Source organism: Cebus imitator, unplaced genomic scaffold, assembly GCF_001604975.1.
Source record: "Cebus imitator isolate Cc_AM_T3 unplaced genomic scaffold, Cebus_imitator-1.0 Scaffold244, whole genome shotgun sequence".
In the NCBI taxonomy this organism is placed as follows: domain Eukaryota; kingdom Metazoa; phylum Chordata; class Mammalia; order Primates; family Cebidae; genus Cebus; species Cebus imitator.
The window spans coordinates 1,685,287-1,702,512 of NW_016107559.1; positions in this window are offsets into that span (position 1 = coordinate 1,685,287).

A 17,226-nucleotide genomic window follows, 5' to 3' on the forward strand; every position below is an offset into this window, starting at 1 on the left:
ACTCAGGAGGCTGAGGCAGGAGAATTGCCTGAACCCAGGAGGCGGAGGTTGCGGTGAGCCGAGATCGCGCCATTGCACTCCAGCCTGGGTAACAAGAGCGAAACTCCATCTCAAAAAAAATAAAAAGAGAGACATTATCCTCGGATTACCCACATGGACCCAGTCTAATATATGAGACCTTAAAAGCAGAAAACTTTCTCTGGCTGGAGCAGACAAATGTGTCAAAGGAGAAGTTGGCGGGATTCCAAGTAGGAAGGATTTGATACACCATTGTTGGTTTTCGGATGCAGGGACCTGCATGCAAGAACCAGAAGGAGGTCTCCAGTTCAGGGCTGGCTCCAGCTGGCAACTAGAAAGGACATAGGGGACCTCAACTCTACAACAGTACCCAATTTTTTCTGCTATAATCTGAATAAAGGTGGAAGCAAATTCTCTCCCAGGGCCTTCAGATAAGAACCTGAGCCATTGACACTCGCTCTTGGCCTTGAGAGGTCCAGATTTCTGACAACAGAACTGTGAGAGAGTACATTTAGATTGCTTTAAGCCACTAAATTTATGGTAAATCTTACAACAGCAATAGGAACCTCATACAGTAATATTCATCCATTGTAAAGATCTTGTAGTAATACAGAGAGCTCTAAGTGAAAAAACAAAGATGACTGCATGAAACCCTTATGACCTCTCACATAAAAAATGTATGCACATGGAGACCAAAACAAAAAGAGAATATACAAAGATGGAAATAATTCGAATCTGGAGTGGGATACTTCTTTCTTTATGTGTCTAAGCACCATCGCTTTGAAGAACTTGCATAGGTCTCCCTGCCCAGAGGATTTTCATTTTTTTTCCCGAAGAACTGGCATTCTTCAAGAGGACCAAGGCATTTAAGAGCTGCAGCTGAATTGCTGACATCATTTCTCCATGTGCAGAAACAATGATAGAGCCTGCTCAATGCTACATTGTTCTATGATATTTTCTTTCTTAAACCTATGGCACCTGCTATCACTTGGCAAACGCAGGTGCCAAATAAGTCTACAAATACAATAAATATGAACGGACAAATTTGAAGAGGGTGCTCAGGTTGCTCTTGGCAATTCTTTTCTTCATTTGCCTATGTTCTTTTTCTTTCTTTTTTTTTTTTTTTTTTTTTTTTTTTTTTTTTTTTTTTTTTTTTTTTTTTTTTTTTTTCTATTGCCTGCTGATTATGTTGTGTGACCCAGCAGCTTGCCTTGGAATCCTCGTTGCCACACAAACACTGGTGATGTCCCTCACCCTGGAATGGTGGGTGCAAGCTGCTTTTGGAATATTATGTTCCCAGGTAAAAAAGAATTGAGTCTAATAAAAGAGAAATTTTTTTTACACAAAATAGTTGAAAGATCACATGTGCTCATTGGTATAGTATATCGAAAATGAGGAAGTCAAATATTGTCTGCTACTGGGATTCAATGCAGCCTTCCTGGAAGTGACCAGTTACACTTCCAAACCACATTTTGAAGCGATGTCAGCAAATCATTCATATCCAGAATAGCATAGTCAGGAAAGCAAAAATTAACAACTTACGATAGGCAAGTCACTATTCCCAGTACTTGGCTTACTGCATTGATTCTTCCTTGTACTGATGAAAAAAACTGAGACATTGGCTGGACACAGTGGCTCATGCCTGTAATCCCAGCACTTTGGGAGGCCCAGGGGGGTGGATCACCTGAGGTCAGGAGTTCAAGACCAGCCTGACCAACTTGGAAAAATGCTGTCTCTATTAAAAATTAAAAATTAGCCGGGTGTGGTGGCACATACCTGTGATCCCATGGGAGGCTGAAGAAGGAGAATCACTTGAACCCGGAAGGCAGAGGTTGCAGTGAGCTGAGATCCGAGATCGTGCCATTGCATTCCAGCCTGGGCAACAAGAGCAAAATTCCATTTCAAAATAAAGAAAAAACTGAGACAGAGCAGTGACTTAGCCAGAGTCACGCACAGCTTTCTTCACAGAGTTCTGTCTCTATCTGATATTTCCATTGCCTCATGTTACTTTTCAGATGACAAGAAAGTGAGAAGTCAGGAAATCAAGTCATCTAAGACATGATTCAGCACATGGGGGACACTTATTCTGGAGAAAGGACACCAAAAAGTCATGGAAAGTGGCCTCAGATTTTAGATCTGTAACAAGGAGAAACAGGCAGAACTCTTCTATGCGGCTCTAGAAAACTAATAATGACTGGGTGATAGGGCTGGGGAAGTAGAAGTGATGAGAATGAAAATACCTTCCAGCAATGACAGCTAATCCACAATGCAAGCAGTGAGGGCCTGAGTTCCCAGATGGTGGCTGGGTCAAGCAAGACTGCGCCTGCAGCTCTTAGGGCTACCTCATAGGACGTGGATTTCTGTGTTAAGAGGCTTTTCCTACCTCAAAGATGCTGTGAGCTGGCAATTTGTGATTCCTTATTATTTCTATAATTTAAAGCAAAGAAAACTAGCATATTTTTAAGATCTGTTTTACTTTGAGTAGCATGCCAGAATCTCATTAGATGTCATCAATTCTTATCTTCACTATACCTGACTCTCACCTTGCCAGATGGGCGGCAAGGAAGACCTCACTTATCTCTACATCTACACATACAGATTTAAGTGAATTGCAATCAATATTTGCAATGCCTATTTCTATAGCAAGTGTCAAACAAAGCAAATTGGGCATTGAAGCAATGGTCTTTTCACCAGCTTTCCTAAATGACCTGTCTCCTGGCTAATGCTCAATGAAGGGCCATTCTTTCTTCCAAGAGAACATCTGCTGAACCCAGCAGGGGGACAAAGAGAGAAAGGGAAAGAAGCCAAAATGTGAGGATTATTTTTTTCTAATCTGGGGGATACAGACATTGAAGTTTTCTTTCTGTTTGTGTTTTTAGAATTTGTATTTTATTTTTGTTTGTGTGTTAATGAGTTGATTTCCCAAGAGAGGAGTCATCTTCCCCAATAGGCAGGTCATGCTCTGGCCAAAATGGACACAGAGGGATACAGAGTTATAGAATTCTGTATCCCATGACAGTTCTGCTCTCTCTGGCAGGCTGTCAGACCCTTAGCCCAGCTCCCCTTCCTGTCTTCATTCTTGACTCTCCCACTGGAAACCCGCCTGGTGGCAGCCTGCAGATGCAGCCAGATGGCCAAAGAAAACGGAGAGAAAGCATCTGTGTAGAAAACACTTCTGTCCAAATGTGCAGAGTCATGTGAAAGCAGAGAATGGGGACAGACAGAAAAGAAAGGGAGAGGAAGAAAGAGAGGAGAAAGAGAGAAACTAAGGTGGAGAGAAGACGGGGAGAGAAAAGAATGGGATGGCAATGGGAAGGGAAGAGAGAGCAACAGGAGATAAACAAGGAGGCCAATCACAGAGAGGGCTGGGGATCAAAGGGACAGAGAGAAGCATGGAAATCAAGATAAAAGGGAACTCAAACTAGGAGGAAGTGAGGAGTCTTTGAGGAGAAATTGGAAATTAAGGAGAGGTGCAGCAGAAAATTTAGAGGGAAGATGAAGAAGCAAAAATGGAGAAAGAGAAGAACCTTACCAAGTGCCATCACAGGCACTATGTTATTTTATCCTCACTCTGGCCCCACGTGTTGAGAAAACAAGGCACAGTTATTAAGTCTTGTGTTCAAAATCAGACTGCACAGCAGGAACGTGAACCAGGGAGTTGGAATTCAAAGTCCAGACTCTGCCACTTCACTGCCCTCCTTCCAGGCATTCTTCTAGGGGGTGGAACCTGTGCAAACCTGGGCTCATGGGAAGGACCCATGTCTCAGTTTGTCCACCTATCCTTCCCCTGAGGTCCAGGCTTTACCCCTGGGACCAGGTGGACCTGCCACAAAAGCTGGTGTGAAGAGGTTCTACTAACGTCTCACTACTAGGCACAGTTCACCAGAGCTTTCAACTTCTCCATTTAAACCCAGCACCTGATGAGAAAAGCATTACAAGTGAGCAGTGGGCACAGAATGTTTGCTTCATTTTGTGCACCTGAGCAGTCCAGTTGCTGTTTAGTCAAATGGCAAGCACTACTGGCCACTGAGTTTTATCCTGGCCTTTGTCCTCAACTCAATAAGTCATTTTGTCTAAGCTAGGGATCCCGTTGCTCATGCAAGAGGGTGAGATTACTACTCGGTTCCTCATTTTATCGAGCATCCAAGTGCCTGGGATGGTCTCATTTAAAACTCAGAAGTTTCTTGCAAGGTATTCACCGTTTTTTGCTACACTTTCAGATAAGAAATTAAGGCTTAGAAAATTCAAATTATCTGCCCAAGTGGTTTATCATTTAAATGGAGTGTTCCTTCAATGTGACTCTAAATTGGACAAAGCAGTAGAGGGTAACTGCTTTTACCCAATGAGCAGATTCTAAAGAATTTATGCAAAAACCAATTGTATTCTTTTCCACTGTTCCCCATTAGTAAGCTTCATTTGGAAGTTATTTCCCTGCCTTGGAAGGGGACATTCAGATTAGTCTCATAACTTCTCCAGGCATCCTCCTAGATAGTAAGTCTTCCAGTTACTTTAGTTCACAAAATCTTTTTTTTTTTTTTTTTTTTNTTTTTTTGAGATAGAGTCTCACTCTGTCACCCAAGCTGGAGTGATCTCGTCTCATTGCAACCTCTGCCTCCCAGGTTCAAGTGATTCTCCTGCCTCAGCCTCCCAAGCAGCTGGAATTACAGGTGTGTGCCACTGTGCCCAGCTAATTTTTATATTTTTAGTTGAGACCGGGTTTTGCCATGTTAGCCAGGCTGGTCTCAAACTCCTGACCTCAAGCAAAACACTCTCATTTTAATAATTAAAAAGTCCTATTTAGAATAATAACTAACTTTACAGCCAAGTCTAATGTAAAACCTCTCCCATCTACCTGAAGTTCAGGCTTCTGCAGGGGACACCTATAAGGGGAGGGGGGCACAGTTGCCTTCTCTTGACATTCTGGCACCAGGCCGGGGGCTTCAGCCCTATCATTTCTACACCAGTGGAAATCACATACCAGCCCCCCACTGAAGGAACACACATTGAGCCCTCCAAGGGCTATCTCTGAAGCCATGCTTATTGGCTGAGGTATCTAATGCCAGCAGTCTCTCAGCATATGGATGACCCCTGGCTTTAAGATGCTTGATGCCTATTACCTACCCAGCACAGAGACTAAAGAGTTTTACTTCCACATCTATTGTACAAGCACTGGAAAGTACTAAAAGACATCCAGTTCTGAACACATGACATTCATAGCCGTGACACCATTATCCATTAGGCAAGTCTCTCATTATTCTACTTAATATAAATTAGAGCTTATGACCAAATAAGAGCCGGCATGTACCCTCATAGAAAGACATATGTATGGGCCACTTGATAGGAGTATTGACTCAAGACCCAGAGGATCAAGATAAATTTCTTATTAACTCTCAGGTCTGGAGTCAGGCCTGAGAATTAACCAGAAATTGGTTGTGCTCATTCCAGCACTTTCCAGGGCAAAGATCATTTCAGCCAATGGACCCCAAGGATTATGGCCACAATCTCAGGGCTAGCCACATTGGGAGTTGAGGTTGGGGGCAATGCATCAAGCTATCTTAGCTAAAGAAAATATTTTAAAACCATCCATCCAACCATCCTTGCTCTTGTGTCATGCTCAACAAGTAGACTTGTGATTATTTACTTATCCATCACCTCATTCCAAAACAGTATTCAGCAATATGGCTGACCGAAAAATATTTTTAAAAGAGCATAACAGTGTGTTTCCCTCTGCAGTGGCAAATAGGTAACCTGGAACTAGATTTCTCAGAATCCCCTTCACTGTATGGTTCCAGGAGAAACCTGACCAGAAGAGGAACTTGCATGGGATGTGGGAGGCCAAGGTGAGGCAGCAGCTATCACTTTCAGAAGTTAGTCATGACCAGATGTGTCAGCAAACAGGGGCCCCAATTAACAACCCATTCTTCCTCTCCTTGGCTAAGCATACACCTCTTCTGCATCTTGTGGCCCCAGGCTCACCAAAGACATGTGGCTGCAGATGCACAGAGGCAACAGTTCCCATCACCCACACCACACTCACAGCGTATATAAGAGAGGTGTTGAGCCAGATAATGGAATACCATGACTGGAGAAAAACAGAGTTCCAAGGTTATGAAAACACAGAAAAAAGAGCCATTCTTGATTAGATGTAGCATACAATAGATATTTTTCAGAGTGTTTAAAGGAAAAAGACTTTCGGAATACTGAAATGGGCTGAAAGCATATATATTCCCCATCTCTGAACTGATGTTCTGAAATCTAATCCTTAATGTGATAGCATTAGGAGATGGGGCCTCTGGGAGGTTGGATCAGGTGATGAGGGTGGAGCCCTCATAAATGGGAGAAGTTCCATTATTAAAGAAACTCCAGTGAGATCCCTGATGTCTTCCGCTGTGTGAGGACAAAGAGAGAAGATGACAAGGAAATGGGTCCTCACCAGACACCAAATCTGCTGGTGTCTTGATCTTGGACTTCCCAGCCTCCAGAACTATCAGAAATAAATTTCTGTTGTTTACAGGCCACCTAGTTGTGGTCTTTTGTTAAAGAAATCTGAATGGACTCAGGAAAATACTATTTGTAACTGTTCTAATATTCAGAGTGAATTGTGAGCAGCTGGATTAGCAAAGCTGCCAGTTTTCTAAAGTTAATAATAAAGATCCTAATACAAAGGCAGTGTACACACAATATAATAAGAATGACAAGGCTCACAGCCGAGGGCCAACCAGCTCTGTACAACAAAGAAGGAAAACCTGCACACAACCTGTATAAATTCGAAACATCTAGGCTTGCCTGGTTAAGTCTCTTTATCAACTACTTACTGAGGAAGAATTTGGAAAATAGTATTTAAACTCCATTTTTTGAATTATGCATACATGTCTATCACATGCAGGAAGAAGCACAATGCAATGCATGGATTCCGGGGCAGATTTCCTGGGTTCAGATGTCACCTCTGCCACTCATGAGCTAGGTATGCTCAAGTGCTCTGTGCCTCTGTTTCCTCATCTGCAAAATGAGGACATAATATTTGTATCTCATAGAGATGTTTTGAAGATTATGTAACTTAATATCTGTAAAGCGCTTGGGAGAGTTCTTGGCACATAGCACGCGCTATATAGGTCTGTTTGTTCTGGACAAATGTATTTAGTTTTCATTCCACAGTGTGAATCCAACCTTCCTAATGACAACCTTGCTTTTGTCTTCCCAGGTCTAGTTAGAGCCTCTTCTCCACCTCCATACTTAAGATTGTTACAAATAGGTTTTGCCCTACTCACAACTGCATGCAGGGAATGGCACTGAGGAAAAGCAAAACCAGGAGAGCAACCTCCTTACAAAATTCTACTTTGTAAGTGCTGATCCCTATCCTTCTCGGTTAGAGTTAAGTTCGAGTAGAAATACTAAGTATCTCCGCATAATCTCTCTGGATGTTCTGCCAAGGCCTGGTTTATAAAATCTCTTCTTTAGTCCTGCTGGTATGTTCCGTGACTGGGTCCCACACAGCTAGCAGGCATTGCTGGCACATTGCTACCACTTGCTGTCTGTCTTCCTGCCTGCTCCCCTGGGAATCTCAGTGAACCAATCTACCTTCCCTTTCTTGCTGTAAGACACAGGCAGACTATTCCCTTTGGCTTGGGAGTATCTGTCTTCACTTTATGTTCTGTCACCCAGGCTGGGATGCATTGGTGCCATCTTAGTTCATCATAACCTCAAACTCCAGGGCTCAAGCATCCTCCAGCCTCAGCCTCCTGAGTAGCTGGGACAACAATGTGAGCCACTGCACTTGGCCTGTTTTGATTTTATGATCCTGTCCTTGTTGCTTTAACATCCTGTCTCTGTCACCATAGCAGAAGATGATCTTCCAAACCGCAAGGATGCTCGCCCACAGACTTGGTCTCTCCAATCTGTATTAAGTCCTGTGGAAAACTGCAGAGGTGGTTAAGCAATAATGAATGTGTAATCGGAGAGGCCCTGCCCCACCCTCAGCCCATCGGTCCTTGGCAAGCTCTCTACCACAGCTCTGTGCACCCATAGTGGCATTTGGAAAGAGGGAGGAAGAAGGAGGGGATGCAGGTCACATTGTCACCATTCTCCTTGTCACAGAAAAGCAGCTGGTGGTTGTCAGAGTTCCCATGTGACAACTTTAATTTTACAAATTTGCTGAAATCACACTCTGACATGTACTCATTTCCAAGTATGAGATGCCCTCTTCGTGGCACTGTTCTTTTCAGAGCCCTAATCAGTGAAGACACTTGGCCCTAGAAGAATTCACTGAGCACCTACTTCGCCAAGCCTTGACATAACACTGTGGACATGGACACAGATCAACCACAGGACAACCTGTTCGATGCTAGAAGGGTGGTGCCCAGTACGACGGGAGGTGGAAGGGGCTAATCTCTGCTGGAGTCAGGAGAGGCTTCCCAGTGGAGGCAGCAGATGAAGGTGCCCAAGGGGCTTCCAAGAAGAGATTCCCAGGAGGCTGGAGAATCTATCAGCTTGCTGCTCCACGAAGAGGTCTTGGCGGGATAGAAAAATGAAGGAGTTCTCTGCATGATGATGGCCATTGGAATTAGAGGAACTGAAGGCCTGGGCAAGGGTTAATCAAAATGAGAGAAGGTGGCTAGGCGTTGGGGGTGTTGGGGGAGATCCTTGAGTTCAAACACAATAGTGCCCAAGATATGCCTATAGAGTGATCACCGGCATGCTTGACAGTGGCTGGAAGGAGAGCTCGCAGGGGAAACCAAGGCCCTGCTGGGTGTCTCATCACTTCTCATGAGCCCAGTCCTGGGACAGGGCATGGCCTGTCCCCTCAGGCTGCCCTGTAGGCACCCCCTTTCCCTGGACAGTGGCAATGGTTCTGAGCCAGCCACCCCCATCAGCTCTCCCTGCATCTCTTCAGAGTCTGTGTATGTGTGTACATTTTTAGATGGTGGAGAATCTGATTCTCTACCATCTAAAAATGTACACATACACACACACACACACTGAAAGCTATACTAGTGTTTACATGGTTTGAGATATTATCAGATTCTCCACCATCTAAAAATGTACACACACACACACACAGAGAGAGAGAGAGAGAGAGAGAGACTGGGGGGAGAGAGGGAGAGAGGGAGAGAGAGTGTGTGTGTTTGGCTTCAGGCTGCCCTGTAGCTAGCCCCTTTCCCTGGGCAGTGACAATGGCTCTGAGCCAGCCACTCCCATTAGCTCTCCCTGCACTTTTTCAGATTTTCCAACATCCAAATAATGTACTGCCCCTCCCCCCACACACACACAGAGCTTGGCCTCAGGTTTGACCCTGTGACAGGAACCTCTGTACCTTGGTCCCTGTACTCCAGTGGAGCTCAGAGCTCAGCTGTTCCCATAACTTTGGGGGGAAAAAGGACAATTTCACCCTAAGCCACCCTTTGAGGCTTAATTTCTTGTCACAGAAAAGAGGAAGAACAGGCTCACGCTCTCTAGGGAGTCTGTCCTCCCACCCTCCCTGCCAGGCTGTGGCCCCCAGGGACAAGAAAATTCACCATTTATCCCTGGATCCCCAGGGCTCAACAGAAATGCTCAATTGATGTGAAGTAGGAGCTCTTTGCTATTGGTAACAACAATAATAGAACGATGCAAATTCTGTACTTCACAGACATGAGGATGTGGGAGTTGGGGAACTATGCCTCGCTCCCCCCAAAATTGACTTTTTTTTCCCTGGAGTGACTTTGGAGATACATTTGTAGCATGTGACACTTAAAACAGAACACATGAAAAGTATAAATATTAATACACACCTGCCTTTCCGAGGACATAAAATAGCTTTTAGAGACACAAAACCTCCTTTCTGTGCATTGTTCGCTCCATAGAGAGCTTCCTAAATGAGTTGATGAATCCAGGTCCAGAAATTCTATCATGTGACTTAACCACCTTTTTATTTTTTTCTTCCATCTACCCTGATTGCAGCTGAAACATTCCAGGGAAACTTGCTTTCCAAAACTTACACTTCTCCAGAGAGATAGCTTGCTTTCAAATCCACTGTAAAACTTGCTTTCAAATCCACTGTAAAGATATCACTTAAAAAATAAAATAAAATAGAACCAAACACTCCTGGCGTCTAATCTGACTACAAATTGAAAGCTATACTAGTGTTTACATGGTTTGGGATTTTATTAGCAAAGAGTTGCCCAGCATTAAAAACATAATGTTTAGCTGGAATGGAACTCCACCTCCCATCATTCCGACTCTGGGGAAATGAGAACACCCTGTTTATGATCTGGGCTGCCATGGGATCCTTCAAGGAGGAGGTGCTTAATGAGGGGCCCCTGTGAAAATCACAGCTGCCATAAATTTGACATCATGAATCTACATATATAAAACCTAAGTGGTTTCCTGCAACCCCTGTTACATAGACATTATCAATCCCACTGTACAGATAAGGAAACTGAGACTCAGATAAACTAAGTTCCTGGCCGAATAAAACCACACAGGCAGTAAGCAAGGGAAAAAGAATTTACATCTTAATCTGTCTTCACTCATTTGTCAGACACGTTGATTCATCTAAATTGCTCAGTGGTTCTCAGCAGCCAGGAAGAGATGAGCTTTTGCTTCCTTGGGTGACATTTGACCATGTTGGCAGATATCTATGATTTTCATTTTCATAATGTGGGGGTGGAGGGCAGGATGCAGATGCTACTGACATTTAATAGGTAAAGGCCAGGGATTAAGCTAAATATCACACATTGTAGGCCTGGTTGCAGTGGCTCACACCTATAATCCCAGCACTTTGAGAGGAAGAGGCAAGAGGATCACTAGAGCTCAGGAGTTCAAGACCAGCCTGGGCAACATGGCAAAACCCTGTCTCTACAAAAAATACAAAAATTAGCTGGGTGTGGTGGCATGTGCCTGTAGTCCCAGCTACTTGGGAGGCTGAGGCAGGAGAATTGCTTGAGCCCAGGAGACAGAGGTTGTTGCAGTGAGCCACAATCATACCACTGCACTCCAACCTGGACAACACAGTGAAACCCTGTCTCAAATATAAATAAATAAATACTATACATTGCATAGGATAGTCCCCCACAACAGAGCATCTGGCCCTACATGTTAATAGCACCAAAATTGGAAACCCTGAACGTCACTGAACTCTAAGTGCCAGAGGACATCCCAGTGTGTGATTTTTTTTTTTTTTTAATTTTTAGTTTTAAAGTTCCAGGGTAAATGTGCAGGAGTGATTATCTTTCACGGAGCCTTGCTCTATCACCCAGGCCAGAGTGCAATGGCATAATCTTGGGTCACTGCAACCTCTGTGCCCCGTGTTCAAGTGATTCTCCTGCCTCAGTCTCCTGAGTAGCTGGGATTACAGGTATGAGCAACCATGTCCAGCTAATTTTTGCATTTTTAGTAGAGACAGGGTTTCACCATATTGGCCAGGCTGGTGTCAAACTCCTGACCTCAAGAGATCTGCCTGCCTCAGCCTCCCAAAGTTCTGGGATTACAGGCGTCAGTCACCGTGGCCAGCCTGGAAGTGATATTTTTGAAGGACACATGACAGTTCTTGTTCTCACAGTCCCACCAAGAAAATGAGAATTGCTTGATTGTAGACAACTTCTGTCATCAATAGAAAACATTACTTACATCTTCCATAAAAATTATTTAAGGCAGAGGTGGTTAAATATTTTGAGTAGAAACAATTAGAAAATGTTCTTTTCCTTTCTCTGTATCAGGACAGAAACTTATAATTCTGAGAACAATGTTGTAGATGCCATTGAGCTTAGCCCCAAAGGGTAACACTCCCCTCTGGAAATTTTCTGGGGAGACCTCTTGAGGGGCAGTGAGAAGTCAGGACTACTGATTCACAGTGTCACATTGAGGCCATCTGCAACTGAGGGAGGGAGGGTGAAAGTTCTCAGGTGTTTCTTATTGAGATCACCTTTCAGAGGTCCCTGAAGCCAGAGCTTGATGAATTTGGTTATTTTGCAGGAGTGAGATTGAGTGATTTATTTTAAAAAATGAGTAAGTATGGAATCATTGGAACCACGCCCGAGAAGCTTCCAGAACTGAGAGATGGAAACAACAGGTGAGGAGCTAATAAATCATGGAAGCGGATAGAAAGGGAGAGACAGGCAAGAATGAAACAAGGGTTTGATGTGAGCATGGCCAAGCCTTGTTGTGTGCTGATTTTAGAGGTACCAGGTGAGATAAGCATCAGAAAAATAAAAGATAATCCTGCTTTGATTCTGGAGAAGTGTCTGGTAGGCGTTCTCCCTAAAACCCAGCCTTTTCCATAATCTGAAGGAGAAAGATCTCCACAGTATGAGGTAGAATCCTTAGCATTGTTCTTTGCCACACTGCCCAAGGGTATTAGTCCATTTTCATACTGCTATAAAGAAATACCCAAGACTGGATAATTGATAAAGAAAAAGAGGTTGAATGGACTTACAGTTCCACATGGCTGGGGAGGCCTCACAATTATGGCAGAAGGCAAAGAAAGAGTCAAGGAATGTCTTACATGGCGGCAGGCAAGACAGCACATGCAGGGGAACTGCCTTTTACAAAAATATCAGATCTTGGTGGTGGGGAGTTGGGGAGAGATGGCATGGGGAGAAATGCCAGATATAGGTGATAGGGAGGAAGGCAGCAAATCACACTGCCATGTGTGTACCTATGCAACAATCTTGCATGTTCTTCGCATGTACCCCAAAACCTAAAATGTAATTAAAAAAAAAAAAAAAAGAAAACAACCCAAAAAAGAATAATATTTTGAGAAGGGGTGGGGGTGAAAAAAGCATATTTTGTGACAAAAGAAAATTATGTCAAATTCAAATTTCAGTGTCCACAGATAAAGTGTGATGAAACACATACACAAAATATATCAGATCTCATGAGACTTACTAACTATCACGAGAATGGCATGTAAAAAACCCAACCTCATAATTCAATTACCTCCCATTGGGTCCCTCCCATGACATATGGGGATTATGGGAGCTACAATTCAAGATGAGATTTGGATGGAGACACAGCGAACCATATCACCAGCAAGGTCATTACAGGGAGAAATCCACCCACGTGTTCACACTCACACAGCTTTAGTGAGCACTCCAGCTGTGAAAAGGTCAATCTTCAGCTTCATGCCTACCCGTGTGGAGGACATGTACTGAATGCAGGACCAAAAGGACATGATGTGTCAGAGGCCTTGCATGCACAGACTCAAGAAAGGTACACTCCAACCCACACAGGGCTTGCAGACCCTGGGCAGCAGCCAGTCCGTGCCACACTGTACTTAGCCTGTGCACTCCAATTTCATCATTTCTGGCTCAAACTGGGCCTGCAATTTTCATTTCTTTATGGGCTTAAGTAATCTATTGCAAATGTCACCAGCAGGCTGTAATGCATTCTTGCTGAGGAAACTGTTCTTTCTCTTCGGCAACTTTCTGGTGGAGGATTTGCTGGGCCGGGTAACTGTTTTACATTAGCTATAATGGTGTTTACATTAGATGCACTGATGTTTAAATCACTGGACGTATTTGTTATTAGTAGGGAGGCAGTGGCATTGTTTAGTCCAAGTATGTGGGGTGGGGGGAATTTCTATTAGTATTGATAATATTTTACAAGAGACCGTGCAGGAATGTTTATAATAATAGCAATGCTGTTTATCTTAACAGGATTATGTTGAAGCAACTTTAATTGTATTCATATTAAACATATCAACGTTAGAACTGATGTAATATGTTTAGCATGAATATGAAGGTTGCTAAGTTGAGGGGTTTTGAGATAGAATTAAAGGGCCAGGAAGACAATGGGACATATGGAAAGCATTTTGGGGGTTTCTGTTCTTGTCTAACAAGAAGGATTAGTGTGTTTGCAAAAATACAGTATAAGATGTACAGTGGGTTATAGGGCTAGCATCTGCTTCCCTTACGATAGAGCTCTCTTGGCTTGTGTGTGTGCACGCGCATTTGCTCTCCAGTCGCTGCATTCTCCCAAGCTCCACCAAAGCCCAAATGTCAGGGATACTTCAGATGCTTTGCAGCTGGCTGATGCACCCAGAGCTGTTTCAAAATGGATTTTGTTATGGCTTATAAGAGTCCTACATTGTGCACGGGCGGTTATTGAATGTGATATAGTGTGCACAAGAATGTTCCCAGTTCCCTCCTCGCTGTATCCATCAATCTGGCTCTATTAGGGTTGGCAGGATAATGGCTGGACTGAGGCTCTGGACTTCATCTACAGCTGAAAGAAGTGTCCTAATTATCAACTCATCAGTGCTACCCCACTCCGGGCTCTGGGAGACCACTGCCAGCTCAGGCCCAGAAACTCTAAATCCTCACAGTCCCAGCCAGGCCCATGAAGACTGAGATGCAAGATTATGTCCAGCCCAGTTGGGGGAATCACAGTTCCAATAAATCTTGGAAATCAATCTGACTACCCATCTAGAGGCATTGCTCCAATTTAACCCATCAAGGCTGAGTTTCCTGATTCTTCCCTTCCAGCCCAGTTCAATTCTCCCTGGGTCCCAATGACTTCCTGAAGCTGTATGAGAGAGGCTGGGACGTAGCTCAGGCATGTCAGAAGCCCTGGCTTTCTGTAACTTGGGGATAATATCTGCACCACCTCCTTTCTCAGTCCATTGGGAGGATTAAATGAGGGACCACACCTAGCAGAGTAACTGAAACACATCAGGTACTTATTACAGTACTCCCCGTAATCTTCAGAAGATACGATCCAAGACCCCCAGGGGATGACTGAAACCCTGTGTATACTGTGTACACATTTCTTTTCCCTTCTTCACAATTTTACAGATAGAAGTCTTGTTTTTACTGTAGATCTTAGCAACCTCAGTGAGCAATTTTTTTCTCTCCCTATTGAGAACTTTCATCTTTTTGCTTAAAGGAAGCTCTTTACAGGTTCTCTTTGTCATATCCAAATTGCCAGCGTCACTACTCTTGCACGGTGGGGACATTATTAAGTAAAATAAGGCTTGCATGAACCCAAGCACTGTGATGCCTCAACAGGCAATCTGATAACAAATACAGCTCCTAAATAACTGATAGGAAGATAGTGTCCATAGCATGAATATGCTGGACAAAGGGATGATTCATGTCCCAGGCAGGACAGAGCAGGATGGCATGAAATTTCATCACACTACTCTGAACAGTGCACATTTTAAAACTTATCAATTGCCTATTTCTGGAATTTTCCATTTGATATTTTCAGACTGCGGTCGCCAAAACTGCAGAAAGCAAAATTATAGGTAAGAGGGGACTACTATATTGGCTAAATTAGAAAATCTAGCAGAGTATCCTGGTTTTACAGGAAATGAGTGGTTGGTTGATGGAGACATCACTAGTCTCTAGCAGAACATTCAAAATTTATACAGAACTTTCTTCTTTGCAAAATACTTTTCATCAATATTATCCTATAAGCTTGTATAATTACCATTGTTTTTCTCTCCATCTTATTTTATTTTTATTTTTAGAATGGGAGTTCACAATGAGCTCCCAGGCTGGTTCACTATGCCCCAATGAGCTTGAGCTCCTAGCCTCAAGTAATCCTTTCACCTTGGCATCCCAAAGTGATGGAATTACAGGCATAAGCGACCATACTATGTCTTTATTCTCATTTTATTGATGAAGAAGCTAAGACTCAGAGAGATGAAATGGTTTGCCCATATGCTTATAGATGGTTTTCTGAATTCCTATGTGCTGGCTACTCAGGCTTTAAGGGATAAGGGTCCCCATCCTACTGTGTTTAACAATTGGCTGACACAGGATTAGACAAACAGGTTCTCTAGCTCTACGTGTCTTTCCCTTGTTAATCCACCATGCTGCTTCCCTTTCAGAAAGCACTCCAGAGGTCTGCAAACATGGGAGGGGTTTAGAGTGGAGCCTATGCATAAATAACTACAGTGGACCCTTGAACAACATGGGTTTAAACTGCATGGGTCCACTTATATGTGGATTTTCTTCCACCTCTGCCACTTCTGAGACAGCAAGATCAACCTCTTCTCTTCCTTCTCTTCCCAGCCTACTTAACATGAAGACAATGAGAATAAATACCTTTATGATGATCCATTTCCACTTAAAAAATAAATACATTTTCTCTTCTTTATGATTCTTCTTTTTTTTTTGAGACTGAATATCACTCTGTTGCCCAGGCTGGAGTGCAGTGGCACAATCTCGGTTCACTGCAACCTCTGTTTCCTGGGTTCAAGCGAGCACGTCTGGCTAATTTTTGTGTTTTTAGTGGAAATGGGATTTCACCATGTTGGTCAGGCTTGTCTCAAACTCCTGCCCTCAAGTGATCCACCCGCCTTGGACTCCCAAAGTGCTAGGATTACAGGAGTGAGCCACCATGCCCAGTCTCTTCTTTATGATTCTTAACAACATTTTTTTTTCTCTAGCTTTAGAGTTAAGAATATGATATATAATAATGGAACATACAAAATACAGGTTAGTTTACTGATTATGTTATCAAAAAGACTTCTGGTCAATAGTAGGCTGTTAGTAGCTAAGTTTTTAGAGACTCAAAAATTATATGGGGATTTTCAACTGTGTGGGAATTTGGTGCCCCCAGCCCCTGTGTTGTTCAAGGGTCAACTATGTAATGTAAAGTGCAAAGAACTTAGGAGCCATGAGAAATGGTGTGGTGAGATCTGAGGAAAGGAAGAGATAACAGTCAGTTGGTAGGTTGCAAAGACTTCTTGAAGGAGATGGAATTTGAGCTGTGCTTGGGAAATCAATAGGATTCAAACATGCAAAGGGGGAGAAGGGCATTCTAGGAAGAGGGAACAGAGTGGGCGAAGGTATAGGGAGAGGAGAGCCATAGGAACATGGGAGGAAATGCAGGTAGTTGCCTTTGGATCCCAGTGATGGGTATGGAAAGAGATGGAGTATCAGGTCCCATGGAGTGCTGGATGTATATCAGATCAAATCAAGCTGAGGAGTTAGGTTTTGCTCTTTAAGAAATGGAGAGCCAAGAAAGGTTTTAGAGTAGGAGCATGACTTCCATGATTAGAGCTATGATTTCAGATAATTAAATTGAAAGCTTTGAATGAAGTGCATGGGAGGAGGAAGGGCAAGCCGACCAATGGCACAGTAATCCAGGAAAAGGTAATGGGGGCCTGACAAGGTCGACAGGGGTAGAAAGGGGCAGAGATTATGCATGCCAGGAAGATCAGAAAGGAAAACTCTGACTACAGATGACTGTTTACTCCCTTGCTCCTTGGAGTCTCAGAGGGGC